The sequence below is a fragment of the Mobula birostris genome, chromosome 6, assembly GCF_030028105.1.
Source record: "Mobula birostris isolate sMobBir1 chromosome 6, sMobBir1.hap1, whole genome shotgun sequence".
NCBI classification, from domain to species: Eukaryota; Metazoa; Chordata; class Chondrichthyes; order Myliobatiformes; family Myliobatidae; genus Mobula; species Mobula birostris.
The window spans coordinates 47769051-47789946 of NC_092375.1; positions in this window are offsets into that span (position 1 = coordinate 47769051).

Below are 20896 nucleotides of genomic sequence, written 5' to 3' on the forward strand. Positions count from 1 at the left end.
GATGGACAGGTAAGGAGATAAGGTGAGACAGGGAAGTACTGTGTTCAGTTCTGGTCGCCTCTTTATAGGAAGGATGTGGAAGCTCCAGTGCGGGAGCAGAGGAGATTCACCAGGATGCTGCCTGGTTTAGAGAGCATGTCTCATGGGGACAGGCGGAACAAGCTGGGGCTTTTCTCTGTTGGGCGAAGGAGGATGAGAAGCGACTTGACAGAGGTGTACAAGATAATGAAAGGCATAGATCAAGGAGATATCCAGAGACTTTTCCCCAGGGCAGAAATTGCTAATATGAGGGTGCATACAATGGAGGAAAGTATAGGGAAGATTTCAGAGGCAGGTTCTTTTATTTTATTACACAGAGTGCTGGGTGCGTGGAACACCTTGGGTGGTGATCGAGGCAGATATATTAGTGACTTAAAAAAAATCCTTTGAGAGGCACATGGATGATAGAAAAAATGGTGGGCTATGTGAGAGAGAAGGGTTAGATTAATCCTAGAGTAGGTTAAAAGTTTGGTATCACATTGTGGACCAAAGGGCCTGTATTGTGCAGTCGTGTTCCATGTTAATGCAAGAGATTACTTGGAGAACAGCTTGGGAGGTAATCTACCCGACATTAGTCCTTAATCAAAATCTAAACCACTCTCATACCTCCCCCGCTTCCACACCAGAATAATGATTAACTAATTATTACTTGTGGAATTTCAACTCAGCAAATTGACTGCCATATTTTCATCATTATAATAGTGATTACATTTCAGAAACTATATAGGTGGACATCCTGTGAACCTGGGGGAAAAAAAAGCATTATTTTTTATATAAACTGTCTCATAAATGGGCAGGATAGGTTTGACAGGAACTCTGCCCAGTTTTGCCTCTTCCAGAATCAGAGGTCTTGAGCAATGTAGGATTTTAAAGAGTACCCTAGCCGAGAGCTGAGAATCAAATCCAGAACCTTCTTCAGCTGTAGGGCTTAATTAGGGGTGGGCGGTGGGGGGGGGGGGAAACAGGGGAGACATTATTTAATTGTTAACTGAATGGCTATATAATTTTCTAGCACTTCATTGAGATTACGAAGAAAAGTAAAACACAGTCAAAACGTTACTGTTTTTGTTATGTCCTTTTTATGGAAAAAAATAAATTTCATTAAAGGAATAGTGAGTCAGAGTCACATCATCAGATTTTAATGTTCCAGGAAGTGAGACTTCCTTTATTTTGCTTGGTCTACTTAAATAGAATAAAAAAGCCACTGGAATGGACAGCAGATTTTAACTTTCTAGGAAGTAATACTGACTGTTAGTTTACTTTTATGAATACCATAGACTAATATTTAGTCCATAATGATTAATGTAAAAACTGTTTAAAAGAACCATTAATGTTTGAAGGAGTCATTAAGGATTAGACCATGAATAAATGGATCTTTTTCCAAGCAGCAAAGATCTACCTAAAATCACCAAGATGTTTTTTTCAACTTGTGGATATGAGACCCTAAATTTTACTGAGTTATCAAACCCTTGCTTGTTTCCAGCAAGATATAAACAACAGGAAGGAGGAAGCCATCTGTGGTGTGAACATCATGGTATCCCAGCCCTGCTGATAGTCTGTCCTTCCACACTTAATACTGGAGTTTATGATTAATCCCAACGTTTCTTTCACTCACCACTTGTACATCTATCTTTTGGGGTTTCTATGTCTATTTTGTCAGTCAAAACCTAGAACAAACTAGTAAATTCATACACAATCTACTACTCCACAGATTTGTTCAGAATACAACAACTTTGGACTTCACCTAAAGGCCATAACCCTGCTTAAAAAAGATTTTATTTATATATTCTTATGTGATTATAACTTTTTGAAAAGTAGATCTGAGTGGTTGAGTGAGTGAGTGCGTGTGTGTGTGTGTGTGTGTGTGTGTGTGTGAGTGTGTGCGTGTGCGTGTACACGCACGCTTACCCTTAACTCCTGGTGGAGTCATCGGGGCACTGTCGTGACAAGCTCTTTGCCCCAATCTTTTTGGTATGCTCATCGTACGGCATGTCTTGGGTTTAAACCGGTTAGATTCAGATAAAAAAAGTTTTCAGTAAATGAGCCACTGCTCACAGCCAACACAGTTCACACACTTGAAATCTGCTCACTGCTTGGTTTTACTTTCCATAAATCACAATCACCTGAAGTGTTAACTTGTTTCTTTGCATCTACCCAGCTAAATGATGGATGAGCAGTTAATGTTCAATATTTAAAACCATGTTCCAGTCTCCGCTCAATGCAGTAAAACTTGTATTCTTGAACTTTAAAACTCAAAATTAATCAAGGAGTTATGAGAAGTTTTGAATAGAGTGAAGGATGTTATAGAATATTATACCAGCTAATATTTAAACAGTTCCTTCCATTGCACCTATAAAGGCACAATCACAGGTTTTCAAAAGTACCAAGGGAAGAACTGGGGTTGGAAACTATAAAACAGCAAGCTTTTGGAGAGGTGGAAAGGGTCTTCAAAATCAAGCAGTTTGGAAACCTGCAGATTCACTTTCAAAAACTCTACAACTCATGTTCTCAGCATTAATTATTTACCTTTTTTGCACAATTTGTCCTCTTTTGAATGTTGTAGATGTCTGCACAAAAAGTGAATCTCAAGGTAGTACATGATGATCTATAGCTACTTGGTTAATAGATTTACCTTGAACTTTGAAAGAGGCAGAGGTTGCAGAATACTTCGTTCGCAAAGTAGGAGCTGAAGTTAGAGGGATACAAAGAAGATGAGTTAGGAAAAACTTAGGACATTGGTTTACTTAAAAGTAAAAGTACATATATGACACTATAGACACATCTAAGATTCATTTTCTTCCGTGTAGATGTCCTCAATGGTGAGAAGGGCTTTACCCATGATGGACTGGGTCATATGCGCTACTTTTCATAGGCTTTTTCACTCAAGGGCATTGATGTTTCCATACTAGGCCGTTACACAACCAGTTAATATACTCTCCATCACAAATCTATAGAAGTTTGTCAAAGTTTTAGATGACATGCTGAATTTTTGCAAACTTCTGAGAAAGTAGAGGTGCTGCAGATCTTTCTCTGTGATGACCATTGCGTGCTGAGCCCAGGGCCTGTACTGTCACAGAACTAAGAACAACAAAGAAGTTGAAGAGATTTGTAGGCAAAAGGTGGAATTTAAATTTCAATTCATTAAGAGCTGGGGGTAATTAGAAACTGGTGGGACAAAGGAAATAGAGAAGCAAAATTATTAGCAAACAATAGAATCATAGAGAAGTGCAGCACAGACACCAGGCTTTTCAATCCAACTCATGGTGCCTCAACCCCAGCTCGTCCCAATTTCCTGTGTGCAGCCCATATCTTTCCAAGCCCTGCCCCTCCACGAACCAATCCAATTGCTTCCAAAATGACGCTATATCAGCCTCAACCACTTCCTCTGGCAGCTCGTTCCACAAAACCACCACCATCAGCATGACAAAGTTGCACCCCCCCCCAGCCAGTCCCTTTTAAATCTTTCCCCTCATCCTCAGTCTGTGCCCCTCCAGATTTGAGTTTTGAATGATTTGGACTTCATGTAGTCACGAGGAACTATTGAAGGCAGATGGAGAAATTCTCATTGATACCACTAAATTAATTCAGATTGCAGCAGGAAATCTTGAATAAAGATGATGGACTAACCACTGTGTATCGCCCTCACTGCCCATCTTTTCTTCCTCAGTATACATAAATGAAATAGTCCCAACCCAAGGGTCTGATGGAGCTCCTGACATACAGTACTATGCAAAAGTCTTGGGTACCCTAGCTATATATGTGCTTAAGACTTTTGCACAATATTGTATGTCCTTTCTCAGGGGGTAATAAGCTTCAGAAAATAGTGGCACCTGTATAAATGATGAGTGAGAGTGGTCTCTCTTCACCCCTATGGCTTCAGAATTAACTATTGAAGATTTCAGAATTGTCTCCTTTCTGTCTCAGGTCAATCACCAGATTGTACTAAGCTTGGAATTTCCTGCCTCCAATTGGTAGGAAGATTCATGTCATATGACAATAGACAATAGGTGCAGGAGTAGGCCATTCGGCCCTTCGAGCCAGCACCACCATTCACTGTGATCATGGCTGATCATCCACAATCAGTATCCACTTCCTGCCTTATCCCCACAACCTTTGATTCTGCTATCGTTAAGAGCTCTATCCATCTCTTTCTTGAAAGCATCCAGAGACTTGGCCTCCACAGCCTTCTGGGGCAGAGCATTCCATATATCCACCACTCTCTGGGTGAAAAAGTTTTTCCTCAACTCCGTTCTAAATGGCCTACCCCTTATTCTCAAACTGTGGCCTCTGGTTCTGGATCAGCGGGAACATGCTTCCTGCCTCCAGCGTGTCCAATCCCTTAATAATCTTATATGTTTCAATAAGATCCCCTCTCAGCCTAAATTCCAGAGTATACAAGCCCAGTCGCTCCAATCTTTCGACATATGACAGTCCCGCCATCCCAGGAATTAACCTTGTGAACCTATGCTGCACTCCCTCAATAGCAAGAATGTCCTTCCTCAAATTTGGAGACCAAAACTCCACACAGTACTCCAGGTGTGGTCTCACCAGGGCCCTGTACAGCTGCAGAAGGACCCCTTTGCTCTTATACTCAATTCCCCCTGTTATGAAGGCCAGCATGCCATTAGCTTTCTTCACTGCCTGCTGTACTTGCACACTTGCTTTCAGTGACTGATGTACAAGAACACCTAGATCTTGTTGTGCTTCCCCTTTTCCTAACTTGACTCTATTTAGATAATAATCTGCCTTCCCGTTCTTACCACCAAAGTGGATAACCTCACATTTATCCACATTAAACTGCATCTGCCCACTCACCCAGCCTGTCCAAGTCACCCTGCACTCACATAACATCCTCCTCACATTTCATACTGCCACCCAGCTTTGTGTCATCGGCAAATTTGCTAATGTTACTTTTAATTCCCTCATCTAAATCATTAATATATAATGTAAACAGCTGCGGTCCCAGCACCTGCGGTACCCCACTGGTCACCACCTGCCATTCCGAAAGGGAGCCATTAATCGCTACCCTGTGTTTTCTGTCAGCCACCCAATTTTCAATCCATGTCAGTACTCTGCCCCCAATGCCATGTGCCCTAAATTTGCTCACTAATCTCCTATGTGGGACTTTATCAAAGGTTTTCTGAAAGTCCAGGTACACTACATCCACTGGCTCTCTCTTGTCCGTTTTCATAGTTACGTCCTCAAAAAATTCCAGAAGATTAGTCAAGCACGATTTCCTCTTCGTAAATCCATTCCGACTCGGACCAATCCTGTTACTGCTATCCAGATGTGTCGTAATTTCATCTTTTATAATTGACTCCAGCATCTTTCCCACCACCGATGTCAGGCTAACCAGTCTATAATTCCCTGTTTTCTCTCTTCCTCCCTTCTTGAAAAGAGGGACAACATTAGCCACCCTCCAATCCACAGGAACTGATCCTGAATCTATAGAACATTGGAAAATGATTACCAATGCCTCCACGATTTCTAAAGCCACCTCCTTAAGTACTCTGGGATGCAGACCATCAGGTCCCGGGGACTTATCAGCCTTCAGACCCAACAGCCTATCCAACACCATTTCCTGCCTAACATAAATTTCCCTCACTTCATCCATTACCCTAGGTCCTTTGGCCACTATTACATATGGGAGATTGTTTTGTGTCTTCCCTAGTGAAGACAGATCCAAAGTATCTGTTCAACTCATCTGCCATTTCCTTGTTCCCCATAATAAATTCACCCGCTTCTGTCTTCAAGGGCCCAATTTTGGTCTTAACTAATTTTTTTCCATTTCACATACCTAAAGCAGCTTTTACTACCCTCCTTTATATTCTTGGCTAGTTTACCTTTCTACCTCATTTTTTCTCCACGTATTGCCTTTTTAGTTACCTTCTGTTGCTCTTTAAAAGTTTCCCAATCCTCCGGCTTCCCACTCGTCTTTGCTATGTTATACTTCTTCTCTTTTATTTTTAAACTGTCCATTACTTTCCTTGTCAGCCACGGCCCCCCCCCCACCTTACTCCCCTTAGAATCTTTCTTCCCCTTTGGAATGAACTGATCCTGCACCTTCCACATTCTATGGTCCTGTGCATTTAGAAAAAACTCCAGCATAGGAAAATAATTTGGAGGTTAGGGCAGAAATAGAAAGAAAAGGAGGAAAGAAGGCAGAAGGAGAATTGGTAATTGACCCTTTTATTATTAATTTACAGGATGCAGTTTACCACCCACTACAGCAGGCAAGTAGCATTAACATGCTTGCTAGGAGCAGTAAAGACCACAGCAGTTACCCTTAAATTGTAAATGGAATGTATTAATTTGTAGCTAGTCTTAGAAGCTATTTAAATAAATTCAGCTTTCTGATGAACTAATAACGAAATTAAGTTCTGCAGTAACATTATGCTGCACAGTAGTGAAGTAGTTAGCACAATGCTTTACAGTGACCAAGGTTCAATTTCTGCTGCTGTAAGTAGTTTGTACGTTCTCCCCATGACCACATGGGTTTCCTCCGGGTGCTCCGGTTTCCTCCCACATTCCAAAGATTATGGGTCAGTAGGTTAATTGGTAACATGGGTGTAAAGAGGCAGCACAGACTTGTTGGGCCAGAAGGGCCTGTTATTATGCTGTATCTCTAAAATTAAAACAAAATGTAAGAAAAAATATTATAATAAAAAACATGCAAAAATGTACACAAAATATCAACGAGGATTAACCAGTGAAGCTAGTACTAAAATCTCACAATAAAAGTAGAAAAAGTAAAGACCCTCTTAAGAGTTGATTTGTTATGGAACCATTTCTCAGCCTCCTGAGACTTTTTAAAGATAAAATGCAGTCTCCTTCTATCCCAAGCATCATCTTGGGGCATATTTAAATCTACTGAGACTTTGTCATTCTAGTTTCAGTGGCCAGTGATAAAATTATACGAGCTCTGAAAAAGGCATCAATCAATCTGGCTAGGAAATTGTAAAAATCTTTCTATTCTAAATTTCTCAAGTTCAGGAACCCAAAGTTCTTAGCTGTCATTATAGATCAATTCCAGTACACTTTAGGTTTGACTGCAAGCTTTCACCAACCATTTCACCTGTAAATCCAGTAGTTCTGAGGATATGCCTGTACAGGTGTATTATACATGGTTCAGATAATGAACTAATCTATTGACATAATGGCTTTTTTTGAACTACTTGAACAGCTATATTTCCCCCATAATTTTCAGTACTTTACATAGCTGTATGAAGATGGAAATAATCAAAAAGCCAGATTATATGTTTCACTCTATTACTGACCTTTCCCCCAATTTCTACGTGATTCATTCCTATTCATTCAAGAGGAATGCTAACTTTAAACAATCAACAGCAAAACATTTCAGAAAAATGAGTGCTGCTTTCATCTGGCAAAAATTCTCTTTGACCACAATCTGACACATCACTCGTGTCTCTGCAACAGGACATGCCTTTGTATTACACTTGAAACCCCCAGTTTCCTTGGGCTGCATAAGTCTAGGCAATAAACATGCTGGTCTCACCAAATCCGTGAGATTGGGACGGCTCTCCCACCCTAAACCCCGGCTTGTGTGGATGCTGTGTGATTTGCTACCCTGTTACAACTCAGTGCCAACAAATAACAGACAGCAAACGATTAAAGGAATTAAAAGGCCCATTATAATTAAACAGTCAAATGTACACAAGTTGGAGCTCAACTCTACCAAAAGTCAAATTCACCAATCCTCAGGAGACCTCTGCACCTTGCTCCATTGAATCACGGTCCCCTCACCAGATCAAATCTTACGACCGTTTCTCTCCAGCATCCTCTCTCTTCATCTCCCACCGAACAAAGACCCACACTGGTGTCAGGCACACAACAAAAAAAAAAACCTGCTCCCCAATTGAATGACTCACATTCCAAAGCACCCGTTATCTCTAACCATCACCCAAACACTGCTTCTACAGAAAGGCCATTACGTTAGCAGTGAAACCTTTTCCAGTGAAATCATTCTTTCTGGATCCTGTGCCAAAGTCATCATAAAATCACATCAGAAACCAAAATGTGAGTATCAACTACCATAGGTCAGGTCCTGGATCCAAACACAGAACAACTTTGAGCATCAGAGTCCCTGATAACTGTCAGATTTTCACCCAAAAGAAATTCTTGAGGCCCTCCGTTGGTTGAGGTTGACCATGGATGCTGCGTTCTAGCTGTCTATGTGTTGTGCAAGCCAGGGCAGTAGGATATGGAGAGCAAGTTGTTGCCCATGTAGCAGGCTTCCCCTCTTCACGCAGCTGAAGAATCCAAAGGAACAGCAGAGAGCTATACAATTTGGTACTAGTGGTATTGCAGGAGTTGCCAGTCAGCATTTGAATTTGTTGTTGGTCAGAGCAACAGGAGAATTGGAGGCACACAGCTTTGGACCTTGGATCAGTGTGGGTGGAGAGGTGTTGGTCAAAGCAACAGGAGAATTGTAGGCACACAGCTTTGGACCTTGGATCAGTGTGGGTGGAGAGGTGTTGGTCAGAGCAACAGGAGAATTGGAGGCACACAGCTTTGGGCCATGGGTCTTGCTGCATTCGGAGAGTCAGAAGTAGTGATGAGATCATTGGGGTGAGTGAGGGTAGAGGTGGGAGGAAAGGAAGGGCACGAAAAAACAAAGGTGAGGGACATCAATTTTCCTGCATGGGCATTGCCAGAGGTGGTGTTAGTGGTAAACACAATTAGTAAGTTTAAAGGGCATTTTGATAGAGGCTTATACAGGAAAGACATACAGAGATACAGACCTAATGCAGACACATCAGGTTAGCATGGATACACATCGTGCTCAGCATGGACAAAGCGAATCAAAATGGTCCGTTTCTGTGCTGCACAATTAATCCTATGACTTCTGAGAATGCTGAATGACAGCTGTTCCTAGAAAAACACTTTGCAATTTACCCAGAATGCTCCAATAAGAGCACTGTCTGGGAAATGCTATCGTTCCCTTGGACAACAAAAGTAGAAACTTGTGGTTAAATTAGAGGAGTAGTAATGTAAATTACCTGTGGAAAATATTTTCAATCACATAACAATAAAAATGCAGCATTATGCATCTTAATTTCCAAATAATATTTGTCATAGATGCCTCAATTTATTATACACCTTCATTATTCAGCTAGAGTAAATCAAAGGGCAGAGCTGTACTACAAGATCGAAAGAGCAACACATCATAACACAAGCTGTCTTGAAATTATCATTTTGAAATGGGAATAAATTGAAAAAATGCATTCAAATACCTCACTATAATTGCTTTGAAGATTCTTGGTGTCAGATTCTCATCACATATTGAGAATTTACAACAACATGATTGTTAACTCGGAGGAGGAGGAGAAGATGGCTTGCACGTTCACTCCGGTGAATGATATCTGTAATCTGTCAAGTAGGGTGCCGTGCACAATCATGATTTGGTGGAAACAGACATGAGAGAATGGAGGAACATCTGGAGAAACTTCTGAAATGCCTTTTTCGCTGCCGCTGTTACTGTGTGATCCAGAATCTCCAGAGGGGAAGGCGCCGAATCCTTGGCTTTGCTTGTTGTTCGGTGGCTGGGACAGGGTCGAAGCGCTCGGCAGAGATGGTGCTCGGTGGCGAAGGGCTGGTCGGAGGCTCAAAGTTTTCTGACGGACTCAGAGTCAGCTGTGGTCGGCTGCTTCCAATGCATCGACAGTTGTCGGTGCGAGGAGGTTTATGGCAGAGAGTATTTCCCACTTCTGCCGCCTGCTATCGGGGACCATTGGGAGGCGATCGGAAATTTGAGACTTTCTTTTACCGTTGCCATGGTCTGCTCTTCATCAAATTGTGGTATTGCTTTGCACTGCTGTAACTATATGTTATAATTATGTGGTCTTGTCAGTGTTAGTGTTTGGTTTGTCTTGTTTTCTTTTGTGATACCACTCTGGAGGAACATTGTATTCTTTCTTAATGCATGCATGCATTTCTAAATGACAATAAAGGAGGACTGAGTGTCCTCATAATCTAAAAAAACATGATTGCTACTTAGTTTCATGGAGACAACCCCAATGGTTAGCTAATAGTAATAGTTCATCAAGTAGAAAAATGACTAGACTTCAAAGTTATTTCAATGGGTCAAAGACAGTTTGTGATATTATTGAGATATGGTCTGTATTGATTACATGCCTTTTTAATATGTGTTATTAGTATTTACTGCTCATCACAGGATCTTACTAAATTATAGTCTTGAACATTTGAATTATTTACAGCTATTTGGGGAAAAGAGTTCCTCATTTCCGAACAATAATAAACATTTTAAAATTTCTCTTAAGTACTTTAATATTATACCTCGTTCTCCCACCAGGGAAATGGTTTCTTTGCAACACCCCTTTCTCATCTTAAACAATTCAATTAGATTAAACAATTCAATTAGATAGGTTGGAGGAACAACCCCAATTATTCCATTTGGGTAGCCTCCAAACCGATGGCATGAACATTGATTTCTCAAACTTCTGGTAATGCCCCCACCCCCCACCTCCTTTCCCTCTCTCACCTTACCTCCTTGCCTGCCCATCACCTTCCTCTGGTGCTCCTCCCCCCTTTTCTTTCTTCCATGGCCTTCTGTCTCTTTCACCAATCAACGTCCCAGTTCTTTACCTCATCCTTCCCTCTACAGATTTCACCTATCACCTTGTGTTTCTCTCTTCCCTCCCCCACCTTTTAAAATCTGCTCCTCAGCTTTTTTTTTCTCCAGTCCTCCTGAAGGGTTTCGATCCGAAACATCAATTGTACTCTTTTCCATAGATGCTGCCTGGCCTGCTGAGTTCCTCCAGCATTTTGTGGGTGCGCTGCTCAGATTTCCAGCATCTGCAGACTTTCTCTTGTTTTAAATCCTCATTTGAATATACTGTAGTGAATACAGTTGATGTTTACACAACCATTCATGGTTTAAGCCTTGTCCGTAAACATCTGCTGTATTCACCTGATTATTCCATATGCAAATATTTTCTTCCCAAAGATTTGTACCGAAAATTGATATTACCCACCTCATGAGGTCTAAATTATACTCTCTGCAGAAGATGCATCACATTTTCACGTATGCCTTCAATCTAAAGACTATTTGTCATACACCTAATAAAATTGTTTTTCTTGTAGAAATCTAGCAAGAAATAATTAGCATTTTGCAACCTCAGGTTTGTGAAGAGCTTTAAAAGAGGAATTGCTGGAACATTGTGGGAAGACCTGCGGCCAATTTTTCTCCAGTGTCATTTCACAAATTGTAATAAATAAAATGACAAGATAATTTCATTTTGTCATATTCATTGAAGCTAAACATTGTAATGACTCAACTTGGGAGGAAACATGCAAATATGCTCTAGTCTCATCCACAATGTGGAAGCTAAAGTAAGAATAGGAAAGCATTCACTTAAAGTTGCCATATTTCCTGATCCTGCTGGTCAGTTAGGCATCGAGACACTCCTATTAGTCACAGGCAAATTTGGTTTCCTCCCACTCTACAAATGCTGGAAAGCATTAACAGGTACATCAATGGCATAACTGATAAATTCGGGTCCTCTGAGGTTTGTGTCTTTTCTGCTAATTTAAAAGGCAAGGAGGAAGAAACACAGGATATCTGTGCTTTTATTACTGCAGCAAGCTATGTCTCTATGGATTACTATCAATTTGAGAGAATGACAATATAAAGGATTCTCAGTTGACATTTTTGTTTAATGAATAGGTCATTATGGAAATGCAAGAGTAAAAACAATGATTGAGAAGAGAGAGAGCTTATTTACATATTTATCATTTTGCATACATTTTTTTAATGCCTACGAGATGACTTTTTAGAGCAGTTTATGGTTGAACCCACTGGGGAAAGGCAATTCTGGATTAGGTGTTGTGCAATGAACTAGATTTAATGAGGGAGCTTAAGGTAAAAGCAATCTTACAGTTTGAGAGAGAAGATGAAGTCAAATGTATGTATTAAAGTGGAGTAAAGAGGCTTAGAGGTATGAGAGAGGAGCTGGCCAAAGCTGATTAGAAGGGGATCTTATCAGGGATAACGCAGAACAGCAGTGGCTGGAGTTTCTGGCGCAACTCAAGAAGTGCAGGATAGATGCATCCCAATGATGAAGCAGTAGTCTAAACGGAAGATTAGGCAACTGTAGCTGAGAAGGGAAGTCAAAGACAGCATAAAAGCAAAAGAGAGGGTACATAATATAGCAGAAATTAGTGAGAAGCTAGAGGATTGGGAAGCTGTTAAAAAGCAACAGAAGGCAACTAAAAAGGCCATAAGGAAGAAAAAGATGAAATAGGAAGGTAAAATAGGAAGCCAATAATATAAAAGAGGATAACAAGATGTTTTCGGATATATAGAGTAAAGGAGAGTGGATATTGGACTACTGGAAAACGATGCTGGAGAGGTTGTAATATGGGGGACAAATAAATAGCAGACAAAATTATTAAGTACAAGTAATTGCATCAGTCTTCACTGTGAAAGACACCAAAAATTTGCGAGTGTCAGGGAGCAGAAGTGAGTGGAGATGCTATTACTAAGGAGAAGGTGCTTGAGAAACTGCAAGGTCTGAAGGTAGATCCTGGGCCAGAAGGACTTGTTGGAGTCCACTATTAAGGATGAGGTTTCGGGGTACTTGGAGACACAAGATAAAGTAGGCCAAAGTCAGCACGGTTTCCTTCAGGGTAAATCTTGCCTGACAAATCTGTTGTTATTCTTTGAGGAAATAATAGGCAGGATAGACAAAGGAGAGTCAATGGATGTTGTTTACTTGGATTTTCAGAAGACCTTTGACAAGGTGCTGTACATGAGGCTGCTTAACAATACAACAGCCTGTTGCATTAGTAATAGGTAGTGCAATCACATGAGTCGGGTAAGATATTCTTCTAAGAAGCTGTCTATTGGTGGGTCCTCAAGTGACTTTAAAGGCTGATCTGGGACCTCTCCTCTGGTCCACATATTCTGGTACAGTGTGGACACAAGTAAGTGGTAGTAGTTGTAGTTAGTAGTTGTCTCTTCTGGTTGTTATTCTCTCCTTTCACAGCTGCCACTTGTTCTCTGTGGCCTGTGAAAGACGTTCTCACGTAGCGCTACTCCCCCTTGAACAGATTTCCTCCAGGTCCATCTACTGAGCGCAATGTCTTCCCCATCTTAGATGCAATGTTGAACTTCTTCAGGCTGAGTTTGATGTTACCTTTGAAGTGTTTCCTTTGCCCGCCAGGGGCTTGCTGAACTTCCCTTCAACTGGGAGAAAAAGATCTGGTTGGGAAGACGCAAGCTAGGAATCTGAATGACATGACCTATCCTTCTGAGTTGGTGTTGCTTTATCATGGTGGAGATGCTATTCATGTTGGCTTCCTCCAGTACGCTGGTGTTAGTGCGTCTGTCCTTCCAGCTGATCCTCAAAATCTTTTGTAAGATTCTTCAGTGTTATTGCTTTCAGGTATCTGAATTGCAGGTGGTCCTCGATTCAGCTCCATACAATAATATTGGAAGGACAACTGCTCTATAAACCAGAAGCTTTGTTTGGAGCAGGTAGGTCGCTGTCTTCAAAGAATCTTTTCCTTAATCTTGAAGGGTTCTACTAGCACTACTCAGCCAATGGTTGATCTCTAAGTCTATGTCTGCTTTTGAAGAGAGAATGCTGCCAAGTTAGGAAAAGTGGTTGACATTTTCAGGGGAAATAACATCAAATTTTATGGAGGTCTGGCTAGACGGCTGGTTGGGCAGTGGCTGACATAGGACCCGTGTCTTTTTAATATTCAAAATAAAACCCAGGGCTCTATATGCCTTGACAAAGCTACGAATTGTGCTACGAATGTGATGAAATCTACTGAAGCGCCATGATAGTAATGGTGCTGAACTTGTTCTTAGCCTTGAACTGGTTGAGGTTGAAAAGCCTGTTGTCTGTTCTATAAATGATTGGGATTCCCTGTGGCAGGTCTTGGCCAATGGGGTGAAGAATGGCAGCAATAAAGTTGGCATACAAGATGGGCACAATGCTACAGTCCTGTTTGACTCCTGTCTTCACAGTGAAGAGTTCTGATTCAGTGATACTTTGCTGAGCACAGTGGCTGACATACCATCATGCAGAAGCCTCAGTATTCATAAGTACTTGTCTGAGCAGCCATTCCTTGATAAGATACACCAGAGAGTTTGGCAGTCTACTGTATCAAAGGTTCGTTTTATTGTCAAAGTATGCCTGTACAATACAATTCTGATATCTGTCTTCTCCAGATAGCCATGAAATAGAAAAAGACCATGGAGCTGATGAAAGAAAAGACACCAACTCCAACTTCCCCCCCATCACCAGAATGAAAAAGAAACAAAACTCAGACCCCAAAATCCATCCCCCACTGAAAAATACAGAGACAGTAGCATCAAAATACCCCCCTCCTGTGCAGAAAAAAGCGACAGTAACAACCCCCACACGCAGAAAAAACAGCAACAATGACAATCCCTGACCACACACCCACAGAAGAAAACAGCGACAATAACAATCCCAACCCCCTCATTTGCAGAAATGAACAGCAACAGCAGCACCAAAGCCACCAACCCCCACAAGGAAGAAACTGCTGAAAAACTGAAGGAAACCAGTATAAAGATCACATAAATCTCAGAACATCAGAAACACTTTTTTGTCTGTATACAAGGAAAGCGGCCATACGACCTCAGACCTGCTGTAAAGGGAGACCACCGACCTGGGTCCCACTCTGAATGTCACCGACTCAGGGCTGAATGCACCAATCCGGCTGCTGAGCACCTCCATTGTGAGCCGAACCATCGCTGACCCCCTCCACATTCACCTCAGTGCTGACCGCCGACCTGGGTCCGAACACCACCGATCTGAGTCATCGCTGACCCCTCCACATTCACCTCAGTGCTGACCGCCGGCCTGGGTCCGAACACCACCGATCTGAGTCACCGCTGACCTCTCCACATTCACCTCAGTGCTGACCGCCGACCTGGGTCCGAACACCACCGATCTGAGTCACTGCTGACCTCTCCACATTCACCTCAGTGCTGACCGCCGACCTGGGTCCGAACACCACCGACCTGAGTCACCGCTGACCCCTCCACATTCACCTCAGTGCTGACCGCCGACCTGGGTCCGAACACCACCGATCTGAGTCACCGCTGACCTCTCCACATTCACCTCAGTGCTGACCGCCGACCTGGGTCCGAACACCACCGATCTGAGTCACCGCTGACCCCTCCACATTCACCTCAGTGCTGACCGCCGACCTGGGTCCGAACACCACCGATCTGAGTCACCGCTGACCTCTCCACATTCACCTCAGTGCTGACCGCCGACCTGGGTCCGAACACCACCGATCTGAGTCATCGCTGACCCCTCCACATTCACCTCAGTGCTGACCGCCGACCTGGGTCCGAACACCACCGATCTGAGTCATCGCTGACCCCTCCACATTCACCTCAGTGCTGACCGCCGACCTGGGTCCGAACACCACCGATCTGAGTCACCGCTGACCCCTCCACATTCACCTCAGTGCTGACCGCCGACCTGGGTCCGAACACCACCGATCTGAGTCACCGCTGACCCCTCCACATTCACCTCAGTGCTGACCGCCGACCTGGGTCCGAACACCACCGATCTGAGTCACCGCTGACCTCTCCACATTCACCTCAGTGCTGACCGCCGACCTGGGTCCGAACACCACCGACCTGAGTCACCGCTGACCCCTCCACATTCACCTCAGTGCTGACCGCCGACCTGGGTCCGAACACCACCGATCTGAGTCACCGCTGACCCCTCCACATTCACCTCAGTGCTGACCGCCGACCTGGGTCCGAACACCACCGATCTGAGTCACCGCTGACCCCTCCACATTCACCTCAGTGCTGACCGCCGACCTGGGTCCGAACACCACCGATCTGAGTCACCGCTGACCCCTCCACATTCACCTCAGTGCTGACCGCCGACCTGGGTCCGAACACCACCGATCTGAGTCACCGCTGACCTCTCCACATTCACCTCAGTGCTGACCGCCGACCTGGGTCCGAACACCACCGATCTGAGTCACGCTGACCCCTCCACATTCACCTCAGTGCTGACCGCCGACCTGGGTCCGAACACCACCGATCTGAGTCACGCTGACCTCTCCACATTCACCTCAGTGCTGACCGCCGACCTGGGTCCGAACACCACCGACCTGAGTCACCGCTGACCTCTCCACATTCACCTCAGTGCTGACCGCCGACCTGGGTCCGAACACCACCGACCTGAGTCACCGCTGACCCCTCCACATTCACCTCAGTGCTGACCGCCGACCTGGGTCCGAACACCACCGACCTGAGTCACGCTGACCCCTCCACATTCACCTCAGTGCTGACCGCCGGCCTGGGTCCGAACACCACCGATCTGAGTCACCGCTGACCCCTCCACATTCACCTCAGTGCTGACCGCCGACCTGGGTCCGAACACCACCGACCTGAGTCACCGCTGACCCCTCCACATTCACCTCAGTGCTGACCGCCGACCTGGGTCCGAACACCACCGACCTGAGTCACCGCTGACCCCTCCACATTCACCTCAGTGCTGACCGCCGGCCTGGGTCCGAACACCACCGACCTGAGTCACCGCTGACCCCTCCACATTCACCTCAGTGCTGACCGCCGGCCTGGGTCCGAACACCACCGACCTGAGTCACCGCTGACCCCTCCACATTCACCTCAGTGCTGACCGCCGGCCTGGGTCCGAACACCACCGACCTGAGTCACCGCTGATCCCTCCACATTCACCTCAGTGCTGACCGCCGACCTGGGTCCGAACACCACCGATCTGAGTCACCGCTGACCCCTCCACATTCACCTCAGTGCTGACCGCCGACCTGGGTCCGAACACCACCGATCTGAGTCACCGCTGACCCCTCCACATTCACCTCAGTGCTGACCGCCGACCTGGGTCCGAACACCACCGATCTGAGTCACCGCTGACCCCTCCACATTCACCTCAGTGCTGACCGCCGGCCTGGGTCCGAACACCACCGATCTGAGTCACGCTGACCCCTCCACATTCACCTCAGTGCTGACCGCCGACCTGGGTCCGAACACCACCGACCTGAGTCACGCTGACCCCTCCACATTCACCTCAGTGCTGACCGCCGACCTGGGTCCGAACACCACCGATCTGAGTCACCGCTGACCTCTCCACATTCACCTCAGTGCTGACCGCCGACCTGGGTCCGAACACCACCGACCTGAGTCACCGCTGACCCCTCCACATTCACCTCAGTGCTGACCGCCGACCTGGGTCCGAACACCACCGACCTGAGTCACCGCTGACCCCTCCACATTCACCTCAGTGCTGACCGCCGACCTGGGTCCGAACACCACCGAGCTGAGTCACCGCTGACCCCTCCACATTCACCTCAGTGCTGACCGCCGACCTGGGTCCGAACACCACCGATCTGAGTCACGCTGACCCCTCCACATTCACCTCAGTGCTGACCGCCGACCTGGGTCCGAACACCACCGATCTGAGTCACCGCTGACCCCTCCACATTCACCTCAGTGCTGACCGCCGGCCTGGGTCCGAACACCACCGACCTGAGTCACCGCTGACCCCTCCACATTCACCTCAGTGCTGACCGCCGGCCTGGGTCCGAACACCACCGATCTGAGTCACCGCTGATCCCCGCCACATTCACCTCAGTGCTGACCGCCGGCCTGGGTCCGAACACCACCGATCTGAGTCACCGCTGACCCCTCCACATTCACCTCAGTGCTGACCGCCGACCTGGGTCCGAACACCACCGACCTGAGTCACCGCTGACCCCTCCACATTCACCTCAGTGCTGACCGCCGACCTGAGTCACAGCTGATCCCCTCCACGTTCACCTCGATGCTTCAATCTTCCTCGCTGCTTCTAGATGGAGTCCTTCATGTTCACGTCACAAGCTCCAACGGTTTTCGTAACACAAGTTAAAAAGAACAAGCAGAAGGCATAGCATAGAAAAAGTGAAATAATTGGAGAGATTTGCTATCTGGAAGATGTTGCCTGAGGAAACGTTGTTTGATGGCACCATCAAATGCATTTGTCAAATCTATGAAAGCCAAGTACAAGGATAGCCTTTGTTCATGGCATTTTTCCTGTAACTGGCAATGCTATGAAGATCATGTCTGTGGTACCTCTTTATGGCTGGAAAGCACACAGTGATTCAGAAAGTAATTCTTCAGGTAGCAGAAAGAGTCGGTTGACAAGGATACGTGCAATCATTTTGCCTGTTGATGACAGGAGGGAGGTGCCTCTGTAATTACCACAATTTGCCTTGCCTCCCTTCTTGAAAATGGTCACTATAAGAGTACCCCTGAGTTCTGAGGGCAGTTGTTCTTCTTCTCTGAAGCAGGACGTGTATGTGGTGCAGGAGTGCTGGCCCACCCTCCTTGAGGATCTCTGGTGGGATCACGTCAGGACTAGTGGCTTTGTTGCTTCTCAGGCTCCTGATGGCATCATGGACCTCTTCCATTCTGGGAGATTCCCCAATGTCTTCTCTCACAAGTATCTGGAGCAGGGTTCCCAACCAAGACCACAGACCCCTAGCTTAATGGTATTGGTCCCTGGCTTAATAAAAGGGTACGAACCCCTGCTCGAGGGGATTTGGTTAGTAATGTCTGGTTCAGCAACGTGGTTGCAGTTAGAAGTTCAAGTTTAATTGCCATTCAAACATACATGAATACCCAAGAATACAGCCAAACGAAATAGGGTCACTCTGGGACCAAGGTACAAAACACAATACCAACAGTCATACACAGCACAAGGCACATATAAGATAGAAAGCATATATAAGATATCAGTTACAGACAAAAAAAGACATGGGGAAGGAGGGCAGCACTGACACCAGCTTGGATGCCATGCAGCACCACTTCCAGTAGAGCACACCGACTCCAATGCCTCTCTCCTGGGCGGCTGTAAACAGGCGACACTGTGACGTGGCTTAGACCTCACTATGATCAAGGCCACACAGCACCCCCACCATCTGCCAACAAATCAGTGAATTGGACTTGCAGCATTCCACATTAACAATGTCCAACAGGGTCTTGTAATCACAAGAAAAGTGGCCAAGCTGATCATTCGCTGATAGACTGCACACCACCTTTGCATACTGACTCCTCTGGCGCTTCTCTGACGCAGGCCACAGCACGATCTGCACCAAGTTCAGCTCCTTCAGTTTCCCCACCAATAAGCAACTTGCTGATGGGGTAGACCTACAGTACTTTAAGTTCCTTAATGTCCAGCAGGGTCTTGTGATGGTAAAAAAAAATATATTTAAAAAAAACAATAACACCTTTGATTGACCCTGATGAAACAAGTCGCCATCTTATCGGGTTCCTGAAACTGACCTCTCCATCTATCACTGATATCCTTCAGCAAGTTCTTTCCAACCCCAAGGAGGATGAGATTGAAGGATAAGTCTCTGAAGTCTCTTAGGAGACTTCAATGCAGATTGGACAGATCATCAACCAATCTGCTCATGAACCAATCTGTCCATCAGACACACGAGAAAGATGAAGGTTCATGAGCAGCAGACCAGGCCAAGTTCTGCGAGAGCCTGCTTGATGCCACCACTCAACATCACCTTCAGCCCTCATTTGGGGAAAACCTCCAACAGGAATATCTGGAGGATATTGAAGAACACTGGGGTCTGCTTAAATCCACTGTCTTTGATATCTGCAAAAACATCGTTGGGTACAAGTCCAAAAATCATCAGGATTGGTTTGATGATAACGATATGGAGATAGAACAACTTATCACAAAAAAAAAGAAAGCCCTTTGTGCCTGGCAGAATAACATTGGCAACAAGGCCAGAAGAGAAGCTTACTCCAGAGCCAAGGCAAGTGTCCAGCACAGGGTGAGGAACCTAAAAATTCTTGGTGGACTGAGAAAGTCCTGGAAATCCAGAGACTAGCAGACTCTGGTTACATGAGAGGCTACCTCAGTGCCATCAAAGAAGTCTATGGTCCAGGTTACTTCAGACTAAGCAGACTGCCCATGGTACTACAGGGTATTACTAGAAGATTGGCTGACTGACAGGAGGCTAACAGTAGGAACAAAGAGGCCCTATTTTGGTTGGCTGCCGGTGACCAGTGATGTTCTGCAAGGGTCAGTATTGGGACTGTTTCTTTTCACATTATATGTCAATGATTTGGGTGATGAAATTGATGGCTTTGTGGCCAATTCTACAGATAATACAAAAATAGGTGGAGGGACAGTTAATGTTGAGGAAGCTGGGAGCTTGCAGAAGGACTTAGACGGATTGGGAGAATGGGCTAAGAAGTGACAGATGGAATATATTGTAGGGAAGTGTATGGTCATGCTCTTTGGTAGAAGGAATAAAGGCATAGACTATATTCTAAATGGGGAGATTAAAAAAAAATCAGAGGTGCGAAGGGACTTGGGAATCCTTGTGCAGGATTCCCTGAAGATTCCTTGTAGGTTGAGTCAGTGGTAAGGAAAGGATATGCAATGTTACCATTTATTTCAAGAGGAGTAGAATATAAGAGCAAGGATGTATTGCTGAGGCTTTATAAGGCATTAGTCAGACTGCAGTTGGAGTATTGTGAGCAGCTTTGGGCCCCTTATGTAAGAAAGAATGTGCTGACATTGGAGAGGATCAAAAGTAGGTCTACGAGAATGTTTCCGGGAATCAGGGGTTCCCAACCTGAGGTCCACAAACTCCTTGCTTAATGGTATTGGTCTAAGGCATAGAAAATGTTGGGAACACCTGCCTGGAATGAAAGGGTTAACATACGAGTTCCATTTGATGGCTCTGGGCCTGCACTCACTGGGGTTTAGAAGAATGGGATGGGGGGGGCGGGAGAAGAACTAATTGAAAGTTATTGAATATTGAA